Consider the following 14,643-nt stretch of genomic DNA (forward strand, 5'->3'; position numbering starts at 1 on the left):
GAAGGGTCACTACCTAGACCGGTTTCAACCTTTATTGAGGTCTCATTAGTGGGAACCAGTCCCTGAGGTGGTGATACTAAAGTGGAAGTAATGGAGAAGTCATATTTCCATATGCCAGTTGCCAAAAGGAGTCACACCTTATTATTAAAATTCTCTGGATTAGAGATGAGTTCCCATGTGGGAACACATGTAATCCCCCATTGGGCGCGTCCCCTGCTGGCAGATCGGAGAATGCTCATCATAGTTTACTAAGAAGGGTAGGAGGAAAATAAAATACCTCCCGCAGACCAACAGGATAGCACTTCTCTCATAGGCCAGTCTGGGGGCCTCAAAGGTGGCAGCCCCACCACCAGATTGGGTGCTGAAGGCAAATCCCCTACACACCTTAAAATTTCACCCATTAAAAGAAATAACAAAGAGATAGCCGAACTGTCTAAATGGTTAACGACAAAGCGAGGAAAAAGGTATATGAGATACGGAGCATGAAACATTAAAAGTCTACATGGAAAAGAAAACAAATTAATAGATGAATTTAAAAAATAGAGATTGGATCTGCTAACAGTCACAGAAACAAAAAAGAAAAGGCAAGGTTACCAGAAAATGAAACATGGATATATATACTTTTTATTCAGCCAAGAGAATGGGGAAAAGCATGCATAATTAAACCAGATCTCAAAGAATACATTACTAAATGGCAACTAATATATGAAAGATTGTTGACAATCACTATAGATTTTAAATCAGATAACCAAGTATTCAGTGAAATTGTTGCATATGGCCAAATGATAATGCTAATAAAGAAATTGATTGCTTTGAACTCTTACAAAAACCAATTGAAGAAGTTCAGGGGCATATTATACTACTAGGAGACCTTAATGGAAGGCTAGCGAATCAAGTAGACGAGGAAACGAAACAAGTGTTCGGATCACAAGAAGAATTAACCCAGAATAATAATGGAGAAAGAATCATAAATCTTTGCCTTATAAATAATTTAGTAATAGTCAGTACTATGTTCAAGCATAAAGAAATCCATAAGTTTACCAGGGAAGAGCCTAGTAGAAATGTGAAAAATGTACAATTGACTATGCCATCATAAGCAGATCGTACTGGAAGTATACAAAAAACGCAGAGTCTATAGAGGTCCTAAAATAGGCAGTGACCACTACTTAATAGTAATGGAAATGATCCATAAAATAAAAGTTGAAAAATGTAGAAAAAGTAGCAAGGAAATAAATGTTAAGATAAAGAACTACAAACTAAAGAAATAAGAAACAGCCATTGAGTATAAAAGTAAAATAGAAGAGAAGATGAAAGAAGTAGAAAAAAAGAGATATAAGAAGACCAAGATGTAGAAAGCCTATGGTACAGGCAGGCCCGGTTCAAGGCAGGGGCAGAATGGGTGAATGCCACAGGCGGAAAAGTAAAAGGGCGGAAAACTTACGAAGAGTGTATCTTACAATTTTACTGGAGGAAGAAAAAAATAAATAATAATACTAATTAAATTGGATATATCATATATTTCAAAAATATTAAATTTATATATATACATATTTATAAAGATAATTATATTTTATTCTAATTATATAAACTCCAAATAATTACTTTTAATTTGATAAGCCCCAGGAAAGAAGCATTTAGATCCAATTTCATTGAAAAAATTTGATTCTCTTATAAATAGAATATTTTTATTTAAGAAACAAAATTAATCGGAAATTTTTATTTAGTAATTCAATATTTTATATACTAATAAATAATATAAATATGAAACCGAAGGGCGGAAAAAAAATCTTGCACACACTCAAAAATTTGCTCGGGCCGGCAATGGGTACAAGTTCAAATCCTTCTTCTAGAAACAAGCAAAGAAATCTGTGGTATCATTAAATAATAAACAGAAGAAACATAAAACACCCTGGTGGACTGAAGAACTAAAAGAAGAAATTAAAAAGAAAAAGTAATTGTGGAAGAGATATATAACATCAAAGCTGAAGGTTGATAATGTTACATCGCCGAAGTGAAGCCTATTGGCTCTTTTATTTAAGTAATTTATGGGTGCACCTTTTTTGACAACTCGTATAGCAAAGTATATAAGTTCTTTTCGCCATACCATCAGTATTAATCTGGTCTACCTACTCACTGATGAGACCCCAATGAAGGTTGAAACCGGTCTGGATAGTGACCTTCCACCATAATGTACAACATCATACATCTCCTAGGAGACGTGTTTTACATTATGGGAAATACTAAGAATAGTGATCAGAGCTTTATCCACCTTTGCCACAAGTTGCCCTAGTTTGTACTACGTGCTTTAGCTTACGCTAGTATCTGCCGATACTTTTATAGTTTACTATATTCGGTATGAAAACTCTTTGATTCCGATCTTTGAGTTTCTTATTCGGCTTTGAAATGATGTGGGATTTAATATCCCCTTCATTTAAATAATGTTACATCACTGAAGTGAAGCTTATTGGCTCTTTTATTTGTCTTCTATAATGTTTTAAGAAGAATGAGGTCAGAGAAAGAATGTCAATCACAAAGTTGTCAATCACAAGAATCACAAAGTTTAACAAAAATAAGGATGGAAAGTTACTCAGAAATTCTGAAGACATCATGGAAAAATTGAAACAGTACTTCCAAGAATTATTGGAAGATGCAGGACATGGAAAAAATAGAAATAATAAGAGCAAGACATGCAAGCAAAATAGAAGATCAAAGTTAGGAAATTCATGCATATGAACTGTTAGCAGCAATAAATAAAATAAAACTGGGCAAATCATCAGGTTATGACCAAATAACACCGAAATGGTAAAGAATTTAGGAATGAAAGCCATAAAATTTCTTTTACACCTATTCAATGTCGTATGGACAAAGAAAATTATTCCGAAAGACTAGGAAGTAGCAATAATAATCCCTAAATTTAAGTAAACGTGAAAACCATAGAGGGATTTCGCTTTTAAGCATTCCAGGAAAATCGTATGCCCATATTTTAGAAGAGAGGCTTGGGAACTAAATAGAGGATACATTAGATGAAATGCAATATGGCTTTCAAAAAAATAGAAGCACACAGGATCTTATCTTCAGTCTCAGACAAATATCAGAGAAAACATTGGAATATGGAAAAGAAATACATGCATGTTTTATAGATTTCGAAAAGGCCCTTGACCAAGTTCCCAGACACTTAATATGGCAAACATTAAAGAAAAACAAGATACAAGATAACTTAACCATACAAAGCCTCTACAAAAGTAATAGAAATTATGTAACAAAACCTGTAATAATAGATCAAAAGAATTTGAAACAAATATAGGAGTGAGACATCTATACATCAACTCAGCCCTCTTCTTTTCATTATAGTAATGGATGAACTTTTAAAGGCATGCCAAACAAAAACAAAAAACTTCCACCTAGGATACAGGAAACTGAAAGAAACCAGGATTTCACACATGGCTTTTGCAGATGTAGTGTTTCTAGCAAATACAGCTGAATATTCGCAGTACAACATCAACATTTGGTATGAAGAAACAAAGAAAAGGAATATGACCATAAATATAAATAAAACTAAAACAATGATCATATCTAGAAACCAACCAAAACACATAATAAAAATAGAGAACCATCAACTGGAACAAGTCCACTCCTTTAAATACTTGGGATCATATATACAAGAAGATGATAGACTAGACACAGAAATGAACAACAGGATAACTGGGGGAACCGAAAATACTTCAGGCATAAACTTTGTTTGCTTATACTTAGATAAAGGATTAAACCAAATATATAATTAGTAGCATAGCCAAGTGAAAAAATTTCCATCAACTATACATCTATATTTTGGTTTCAACAAACATTGACATATACTAAAAAAAACATTTACAAACAAACTTAAAACCATCCATTTAATTTTTCTAATTGTATATTCACTAAACCTTCACTAAATTGTATATTCACAAAACCTAAAAACTCAATTAGAGGCAGGCATGCAAACCTCTTTCAGAAACTTCTGATGATATTAATAAAGATAAAGCATTCTAGAATGCATACCAAAGGTATACTTTTAAAAATATCCACTTTTAAATTAATTAAACTGGCTGAACAATATGATGTAGGAACCAAAATTTGATGTAAAAGTACATAATGCCTTTGAAAGCACTGAAGAAATTAAGGAATTCATCTTTGAAAAAACAAAGCAATGTTTACAAAAAATCTACTACTGATACTAAACAAATTACAGTCTCCTGAAATTATTACCAACTTCTCCAACATAGAAAATACTAGAAAAAAAGGAGAAGACTCACTTCAATTGCAAATTCATTCAGAACTAAATTTCAAAATGTTTTTTTTTTTCTATGTTGGATACAACAATATCATCTTAAAAAGAAAGTGTATAATGCTGAAAAAATATCATCACCTTTTCAGTGTTTTAGGTGGCATAGCATACAGCATTTAAAGAATTAGGAATATGTACCACTGCAGTGATGTAAAATTTACAAATGAAACTGACTGATGAATATAGTAAGGAATGTGATATTGATGAGACATTGAGATAAGAAAAACTAAAAACCTTAAGTTTTCTAAAATTTAGTAGGTCTTCCACTGAAGTGTTGCACAATATATTTGCAACAATTTCTGAATAAGTTCACAGCTCTCAGAATATATTTAGCTTTGCTGAAACATGGGTTGCCAGTGGAGAACACAGATACTCAAAATTAAAATTTATTTAAAACTGCTTAAGCATTACACTATTACAAGAAAGAATGTCAAATATAGTGACCAGGAGCATATGTTCAGGGTGTACTAGGTGTGCTGTGCACACCCACGGAATAGCAATATTACCGATATTATATTTTTGCATTTATTCCCGTTAAACACTCCCCTAATTGTTTCCTGGTTTAGCATGATTCCTAAAATTAAACACAATATACTAATGCTTCATGAAGAGGACACTCTTTGATACATAAACATTGCATCACATTCGTGTTAATAGCCTGAGTGTGCAGTCACAAATATGGACACTTTTGAGTGCCCTTTGAACAGACATACAGGTGGAACAGTGGGTCAAATTCTTAGCATTTCAGTGGTTTTAAATCACCCAAAAGGCAAGACAGGGTGTGTGTGCTGAGATAATAGTAACCATAAATTGGTGCCTGTGATTGGTTACTGTGTCAACCAAACTGATCGTTATCATTTGTCATGAGTTGCTGTTTTTGTTTTCTGATTTTCATTAGTTCTGCATGTGCAAAGCGTGAACTGATGTACTTAGGACCCCAATATAGACAAATTGGTAGAGCCTCTGCTACTAATGGCTCAGTTAAGTAAGTTTGAGTGCAGTTAGTAGTTGGAAGGGGACCAATCGTTCGATGCTGTTGGCACACTCTCCCTCGATGAGTCTTTGGACTTCCTGGAGGTGTCAAATAATAATAATAATATCATTTTCTATAAATAATTTATAACTTTTTTTCCTATATTTAAAATCTGAAATAGTGTTAACGATCTACTGAATGTCCCGTTTTCTGCCAGAGCTTTCATGGATTGTATGATTATAATCAAAGAAGATTGGAACTTGTGTCTAAATAAGTAAGTAAAACAAGTTATTTCAGCTGTAAAATAATAATTTCTCAAGTGATTACTTTTTCTGATTTCTGTGCATATTATATGGTTGTATTTAAAAATTGTATTAAAATTCAAATTATCAATGTCTCACTCTAGTAATTGCCAATGATAATCTAATTGCACCAGAAAGTGTAAACAAACCTTTTGTGCTTCTCACATAAATGGCATGTTTGAAGCATAGCTACTGTTCATTTGGCTTTTATGCTTTCCATATTTAAAATTATATTAATTGATAAACTAAATTATTCAAAGTCATCCTACAATTAATTGCACTTGACCAATTAAGATGAGCACTGACATGCTATGCACTCATAAAACTTTCACACATCAATAAAAATGCAATCATACGGTCAAATTGAAGTGCATTTTGGGTAGTATAAGCTACACAACAGCAAACCCAGCCTAAATGGACACATGACACCATTGGAAGCAATCCTTTCTATAGAAAATGAGATATTGAAGCAAGTATTGTAATTGTATAAAGAAAAAAGCAAGAATATTTTATAACAAATTATTATATCCTAGTGACTTTGAATTCCTAATTACCATGATTAAAAATTTAAATTTTCTATTCTATTCTATGCTGGCCTGGTTGGCCAAGTGGTTAGTGTATCTACTCACCAGCCAAAAGGCTGTGGGTTCGAATCCATGCGTGAGCATGGATGTTTGCGATTGTCTGTGAAAATATTAGTGTTGGTGGAGAGTAGATGGTGTTGGTGTAGACCAGTGTTTCTCAAACTTCAGATATCTGCGGATCCCTAATTAATTAATTCAAAAATAAATAAATTAATTAAAATTAATAAATTAATTTAAAATATCATCATCATCATCATCAAATTCCTGCCATGTACCCTCAAGGGGTGTACAGGATATGACAGTACTACATGAAAAAATTACATCATTACTAACTTCCTATCTACAATTTTCCTCCAAATCAGTCTGTTACTTGTCAAGACTGAAACATTATCAGAGCTTATATTTCTATCGTCTAAGGCACTTTGTACCGTATCAATCCACCTATATCTTGGTCTTCCTCTGGGTCGTTTTCCTGCCAACCTGGCAGAGAACACTTGTTTTGCTAATCTTTCCTCTCCCATTCTATTTAAGTGACCATACCATCTGAGATTAGCTCTGCTAACGCATTCCTGGATGCTGACAATGTCAAGTTCTTTCCTAATATCCTCATTTTTAATATGATATTGCCATTGATGCAATCTGTTCACGCCTCTAATCTTTCTCAAGACTCTCATATCTGCGGTCTCTAGTCGTTGGTCAAGTGTTTTACTTCTGACCCAGCTCTCAGATCCATAAGTTAAAATTGGTTTGAACACAGTCTTGTATACAGCTAATTTAGTGTTCAGACTAATTTCTTTCTTATTCCATATGAATTTATTCAATTGACTTCCCACGATACCAGCTTTGCTGATTCTGTTGTCTATTTCTATATTTAGTTTACCATCTTCAGTAAAAATTGTGCCTAAGTAGCTGAAATGTTTTACTTGTTCCACAGGTTCTCCATTCACAACACAGTTGACATTTTCAATGATTCTGCCTATTTTCATTGTCTTTGTCTTTTTATTGCTGACCTTCATACCATATCTATTACAACAGCTATTCAATTTGGTCAGAGAATCTTGCAGACTTGTAGCGGATTTATTTAGAAGTATAACATCATCCGCATAAAGCAAAGAGCTGACATTAACATCTCCAATTTTGATATCAGGTTTAATACCACATTCCTTCATAATGTGATCCATATAGATAATGAATAACAGAGGGGATAATGTACATCCTTGTCTCACACCAGATTTAACATTAAACCATCTTCCTGTACTTCCTTCAATTCTAACTGCTGACTCACAACTCAAATAAAGACTAAGTATTGCTTGATATAATGCCCCATTGACACCATATAACTGCAGCGTATTGAATAGCTTCTCTCTTGGCACCTTGTCATATGCCTTTTCCAAATCAACAAAACTTAAATACAGATCTTTGTTATATTCCCATGCTTTCTCGACTATTTGTCGTAAAGTGAAGATCTGATCCTGACAGCCTCTATTTGGCCTGAATCCAGCTTGTTCTTCACCAAGCTTTTCTTCCACAATTCTTCTCAACCATTTCTCAAGTATACTTGCATAGATCTTGCCAGGAACACTCAGTAGGGAAATACCTCTGTAATTCTCACATTCAGTTTTATTTCCCTTTTTATATATGGGTACTATGAGAGCTCTACTCCAATCATTGGGAATTCGTCCCTCTGTCCAGGCTTTCTGAACTATGCAGTGCAGCCACTGTAAGACTCTTATACCACCATACTTCAGCATTTCTGGTCGAATATCATCTACTCCTGCTGCCTTTCCACATTTCAAGCCTTTGATGGCTTTTTCTACTTCAAGTATGGATATGTATTACTGACTGCATGCCTGGTCAGTGTTTTTTATCACTGTGCTGTCATCACTGCTTGTTTCATTTAGCAGTTTTTCAAAGTAATTACTCCATACTTCAAGGATATCTTTTTCTCCTGTTTTCATTTCACCTTTATCATCTCTAATTCCTTTTACAGCACTCTTTCCTCCATTCCTAAGCTTCTTCAACAACCTCCAGAATATTTTGCCACCTTCTTGATATTTATTTTCTATATTCTTGCCAAAGTCCTCCCATGACTTTTGTTTAGCTAGTTTTACCCACTGTTTAGCTTTCTTACATTTGTCTCTGTATTCTGTAAGAGTAAAAGCTGACTTATTTGCCAGGAACTTTTGATATGCTTTCTTCTTTTCCTTCACTGCCTCTTTAACTTCCTGTGTCCACCAGGGAGTTCTGATTTTTTTATCCTTGCACACAACCTCACCACATGCCTCTCCGGCAGAATCAATCAATGTTTCCTTCAGAGTTTGCCACTGAATCTCCAAGGCTTGATTCCTGTTTTCAAACTCTTTCATTTTCTTTTCAATAATATTTCTGTATTTTAGTCTACAGTTCACATCTGAGAGCTGCTCAACTTTTATTCGTTTTAAAACTTTCTTACATGTTATTCTTTTCAATATGAAATTCAATTTTATCCTGCTCAAGACTAAATAGTGATCACTTCCAATTTCAAATCCTCTGTACACTCTGGTGTCCTGCACCAGGGAGAAAACATCACTATCAACAATAACATAGTCAATGAGACTTTTCTTATTCCTAGCCTCTTCTCTCCATGTGAATTTGTGCACATTTTTATGTTGGAACATGGTGTTAGTAATAACCAGTCCATGTCCTGAGCAGAAATCCAACAGATATTGGCCATTATTATTAGCTTTGCTCTTTTCTCCAAATTTTCCCATAATATTTTTGTATGTCTCACAATCATTTCCTACTCTACTATTTAGATCCCCAACAAGGACCAACTTTTCCTTTTTCATTGTGTCAGTTGCTTTTTCTAAAGCCTCAAAAAATTCCTCCACTTCTACCTTAGTAGAACCTTCTGTGGGACCATAGGCACAAATAAGTCTCATTGTCCAGTTCCCCATTCTCATATTTGCCCACATTATTCTACTTGAGAATGACTGCCATTCAAGAAGATTAGCCTCGTATTTTGTGTTGAATACTATGGCTACTCCTTCTTTTCCTTGATTGTCATTGCCTGAATATAACATTTTGTATTTATTGCTCAGAAAGATCTCACCATTTTTGGTCTTTTTTGTTTCAGTCACCCCTATTATGTTGATCTGGTACTTATCTAATTCCTCAGCTAGCTCCATTTCTTTGCCATTCAGGCTTCTTACGTTGATAGTACCGATCTTTAACTCTGGTGATGTTGAGTTGGGGTTTGTTTTCAGATTTGTTCCAGTAGCTGACTTTTCGCTGTTCGCCCTGGTTCCCTGACGAAAACAACGGGGGCCTTGTTTAACCGGGCGACGCCCCAGCTGGCATGAAATTTTGTCATGTTGTACCATCATTTTTTATTTTGGTTTAACCAATAAGAATACAATTTGGTCGGCTAAATCCCAAATTGCCAGCCCATCCTCGTTCGTTCAGTATCAAAGTAGATACCCAACAGGGTGCACCACGAGAAGGTGAGGATTGGACATTAGATCAGAAGCCCTGGTCGGTTCTCCGCATTCCTTTAAAGGCTATGTGGAGGTCTCCTCTCAGTTATACAGCTTTGACCCTTAAGCACCCCAATTTAAAATATTAAAAAATTAAATATCTATTTTATTTGTATTCAAAATAAATTATTTATTCAAAAAAAAAATAAATAAATAAATAAATAAATGACTTATTTTTAATAGAACAAACTTTATAAAGATACTATAAAGTTTTATTTACTTGAAGTAATTTATCATCAATGAGAGGAGTGAAATTGCTTATGGTGAGATAAAATTTCAGCAAAATTGGCTCTATAGTTGTTAATTTCAATCTCAGATGCGGTTCGACATCTATAATGCGATTCCTCTTCTTCGTCTTAATATCTACAAGGGCCGAAAATCTAACTTCGCACAGATATGAACTTGGAAATAGAAAAATGAACCTTAGAGCTTTATCTGTTAATTCAGGAAATTCATTCTGTATTTGTAGCCAAAATGATGATAACGTATTCTCACTGTATTTATTTTTTAGGAAACCATCAGAAGCTAGTTCTAAAAGTTGTTCTTCTTCTATTGACAATAGACCCTTTGGCATAAATTTGTTTTTATTGAAAGGGTATCTTATCCACTCAATATTAATGTCCAATTCAGGGAAATAATTTTCTAGATTCATTTGTAAGCTTTTTAAATGCTGCATGATAGTAATTTTCACATCATCATCAATTTGTTCATTTGAACTTGCGAGCAATTCATGAAGCGATGGAAACACGTCAAATTCTCCATTACCAACCCACTTTTGCCATAACTTCATTTTTGCCAACGTGGCGTTCACTTTATCTTGGACATGAAATATAGAAATTTCCCTGCCTTGTAAAGATAAATTAAGACTATTTAATACAGTAAATATATCTGCCAGGTATGCTAATTGACTGAGCCATTTCCAATTATGTAAATACTTTTTCAATTCAAACTTTTCATCAAGAAAAACTTGTAGTTCATTCCAAAGTTCAAATAAACGAGTAAGAATTTTTCCACGAGAAAGCCAACGAACATCGGTATGGAAAAGAAGTTGTGTATAGTTGCTTCCCATTTCTTTGCAAAGTTAAGAGTCTGGCATTTAGAGGATGGCCTTTAATATAATTTATGATTTTTACAGCTTCATCAAGAACTTTTCTTAGGTCTGTAGACATCATATGTGTAGCCAAAGCCTCCCTGTGTATGCAGCAGTGTGTCGACTTTGCATTTGGTGCAACAGCTTGAATCCTTGAAACAAGCCCTTTTTTAGATCCAACCATGGATTTTGCTCCGTCCGTGCTTATTCCAACACAACTTTTCTAATCAAGCTTGTTTTGATGCATAAAGGCATTTATACTGTTGAATATTTCTTCTCCTGTTGTATGTTCTGGCAAGGGTTGGCAACATAAAAGGTTGTCATGAATTTTTTGATTTTTTTCGTACCTAACGAACACTAGAAGATTTGCAAAATTTGTAATGTCGGTGGATTCATCTACCAAGCAATGCATAATAACGACTCTTACGTATATCGGATAACAATGTTTGTTTTATATTTTCAGCCATTTCAGTGATTCTTCGATGAATGGTACTATTTGAAAGACAAATCCTATCAAAAGATCTTTTTGCATTATCTCCAATCATAATTTCTGCTATTATTTTTGCTGCAGGCTTGACCAAAGTTTCACCAATTGTTTCTGCTGCATCACTTTTTGCTATTAATAGCGACTATGATATGAAGCTTCTAAAGCCTTCATGTTTTCACCTCCTGACACGATCAACATCGCTTTTTGAGATTCTTTTAAATTTTTTAGTTTATTTTGAAAACATTCGACAGGTTTGTCCTTGCATTCATTATGTTTCAATTCAAAATGGCAATTTAAATTACATGGTTTCATTTTTTAAAGTTTCACCGCAAATTACACATAATGGAATAGGTTCCTCTTCATTTCCCATCCATGAAAATCCACATTTCAAGTAATTTATATCGTACTTACGAAGTTTTCACATCTTCTTCCTAGTTGGTTCTTAAGAGATGTCAGACGACACACACTTATCAATTTCACTTGATCTAGATACAATATCAACATTTTCTTGTTGCTGACAGCTACTTGTATCTACTATGTTCCTCTCTTTTACACATTTTAAAAATCCAGTCTTTAACCAGTGATCCATACTTAAGAATTTGAAAGCTAAAAAAATTACCGTATTTAATGAACAATCCTTCAACAAATGGCTAGTGAAAGCAGAACTCAAAACAGACAGCAATGGTAGGCCGGTAGAGATAAAGCAGCTATGAAGACGTCCATATGATTGGTGCGGTATTAACAAAAGATCACGCTACTAATTGACAAAAGCAAGCCGAAAGTTCAGTTGAAATGCTAATTCTCTTCAACCGAATTCCTTATATAATTCACATTCACTGTATATGAAACACATTCACTATATATTTCTTAGTTTTAACACGTTCACTCAAACAAAACATATGTTGCCAGTGCACCATATGGTTTTGATTGTCTACTATACAGCATTTTATGTGGGAGGGATCATGCAATTCATTAGTTCCGTTTTTACTCAGTTGTCTCTAATTGCACTATTTGTTGAGAAACATATTACACAGCCTGCAGATGTCTCTGTACCTTATTCAGTGATATAATAGGTTTCAAATTTAAGTTTGAATCTTACGATCTCAAACTTAAATTTTATTCCATGCGTTAATGATGCATAGCCGAAAATTGCCACGGACCCCCTGAAGACCTTTCGCGGATCCCCGGGGGTCCGCGTACCACACTTTGAGAAACACTGGTGTAGATGATGTGGTTGGTGAATGAGGTTGAGTGGTGGAGACGGAGAGTTGTATATAACGTGCCCTCCCTCAATGAGTCTTGGACTCCCTGGAGGTATCAAATAATGATGATGATAATAATAATAATAATAATAATAATAATAATAATATAATGTTATTATTATGATTGTTAATTTTTTTATTGAAAAATAAATAATATAGTAACTTAATAAATTTTACTTGAGAAAGTGGTGCCTTTTTCTATTTCACACAAAGGTACTGCATGGGCTAGCAGAGACCCTGCACGCATATACAAATATATTGTTATCATGAGACCTCCATGGAATCAAAAGACTCATCATGGGAGGTCTACTTACACACACACACACACCAAGCTTATCATAGTGTGACTTGAATGCATTCACTGTCTCCACATCACCACACTTTCAGGCAATGCATTTCAACCAACTACCATTCTCCATGCAAAAAAAACCTACTCTTCATTTCTTTGCTCACACCCTCCTTATACAACTTTCAGGGAAATCCTCTTGTTCTCCTCTTATTCTATTAATCTCATTCATATTAATCCAGTAATAACACCTTACTAACTTTTATATATACAAGAGAGAGAGAGAGAGAAGGGGGGAGAGGGAGAGAGTGTATGTTAATCCTATACACACAAGAAATTGCAAAACCTAGATTACATTAGTACCATATGTGACACACAGTTGTGAGAAGAAAGAACCTAACGATGTTCTTAAACAGTTAGTAATTGTTTAAGAACATCGTAATTCTTTGAAGAACTAGATGAGGAATACTGTTCCAAAGAAATAGAGATTGGTTGATGTCTTACAGCAGAGACAATTTGAATCTATAAATATCACTCAGGTTGGTCCAGATTCAACAGAGAGAATTAAAGACAAGAAGCTAGTTTAGCGAGTTTAAGGCAAACTCTGTGTGTGTATATTGGTTTATATCACACTTGAGCAGAAACCAAAATAACACAGTGTGTGTGTGTATGTGTGTGTGTTGGTTTATATCACACTTGAGCAGAAACCAAAATAACACACTAGGTGCAAATATATGGATTCTTGGAAGCAGCATAATGCTTTTAAGTAGCACAGCACCAAGACAACTCAGACAAAAGGTTTCTAATTTCAAAAGCTCTTGATTACTCTGTCTACTTGGTAAAAATAATAATAATGGATGTTTACTATTCTCACTTTTAAACATAATCATTTTAATACTTTTAATGAGTTTTTTTTTTCAAGCAAACATTCAAACAAAATATTATTTGAACATTCAAGTAACATATCAGTAAGTGACACCCTAGCACAGTTAAAAAAATAACACGTTTTAGCCAGAAAAACCTAGATATTAATTCCACCTAACACACAAGAGATATTTATATGGACTTCAACCAAAGGTGAATAGCTGCCTCATACAAAGATGGTAGTGGTTTTTCATATCTAGGAAATTGAGTCCCTTCCCTGTATCCCCCTCTCCAAAGAAATATCCGAAAGTATACATAGTTGACAGATATAACAGACTATGCAGACAGGATTAACTTCCCTTGAAAGCAAAATTAGATATAAAAGCCAAGTTACTTGAATATAACAGGCTAATGGGTTGGACATATTAATGAAACATGAAAAAATGAAATAAGGCATTCGTAATCCATCCAGTTGTTTGCTGATGATGCAAAACCGGGAAGAGCAATAGATGATAAAGGTGATGTAGATATGTTGCAGGATGATTTAAATAAATTGGTATTGTGGGCAAAGGATAATGATTGTCAATTTAATGTTGCAAAATGTAAGGTTATGCACTTCGTGTTGAAAAAGTTGCACATAGTGTATCATATTGATGGTATTGGTTTGCAGGAAATTGATGAGGCTAGGGATGTAGGGATAATGGTGGACAAAGAGTTAAAGTTCAGAGGGTATAATGCAAAATTTGGTAAAATAGCTCAACAAATTACTTGGATGTTGAAAAACATGTTAACAAGGAAGTTATTATCCCTCTTCATAAGGCTATGATTCAGCCACATCTTGACCTGAGCACAGATTCAGTCATCTTTGTTTCTTGGGAACCAGAAGGTGGTAGAGAGGATTAAGAGATGAGTGATCAAGATGGTGACAGGTCTGTGGAATACCCCCTACGAGGATA

At 34.3% G+C, this 14,643-nt stretch overlaps 1 protein-coding gene across 1 annotated transcript in view; it reads right to left on the reverse strand.

Annotated features, from left to right (window-relative positions):
- Positions 1-14,643, reverse strand: part of Ttc26 (tetratricopeptide repeat domain 26) — a 337,099-nt gene that overhangs the window by 268,578 nt on the left and 53,878 nt on the right. The window lies entirely within an intron of this gene.

This window comes from Typopeltis vanoorti, chromosome 3 (assembly GCF_054136105.1).
Source record: "Typopeltis vanoorti isolate ZY-2024b chromosome 3, IOZ_Tvanoo_1.0, whole genome shotgun sequence".
In the NCBI taxonomy this organism is placed as follows: Eukaryota; Metazoa; Arthropoda; class Arachnida; order Uropygi; family Thelyphonidae; genus Typopeltis; species Typopeltis vanoorti.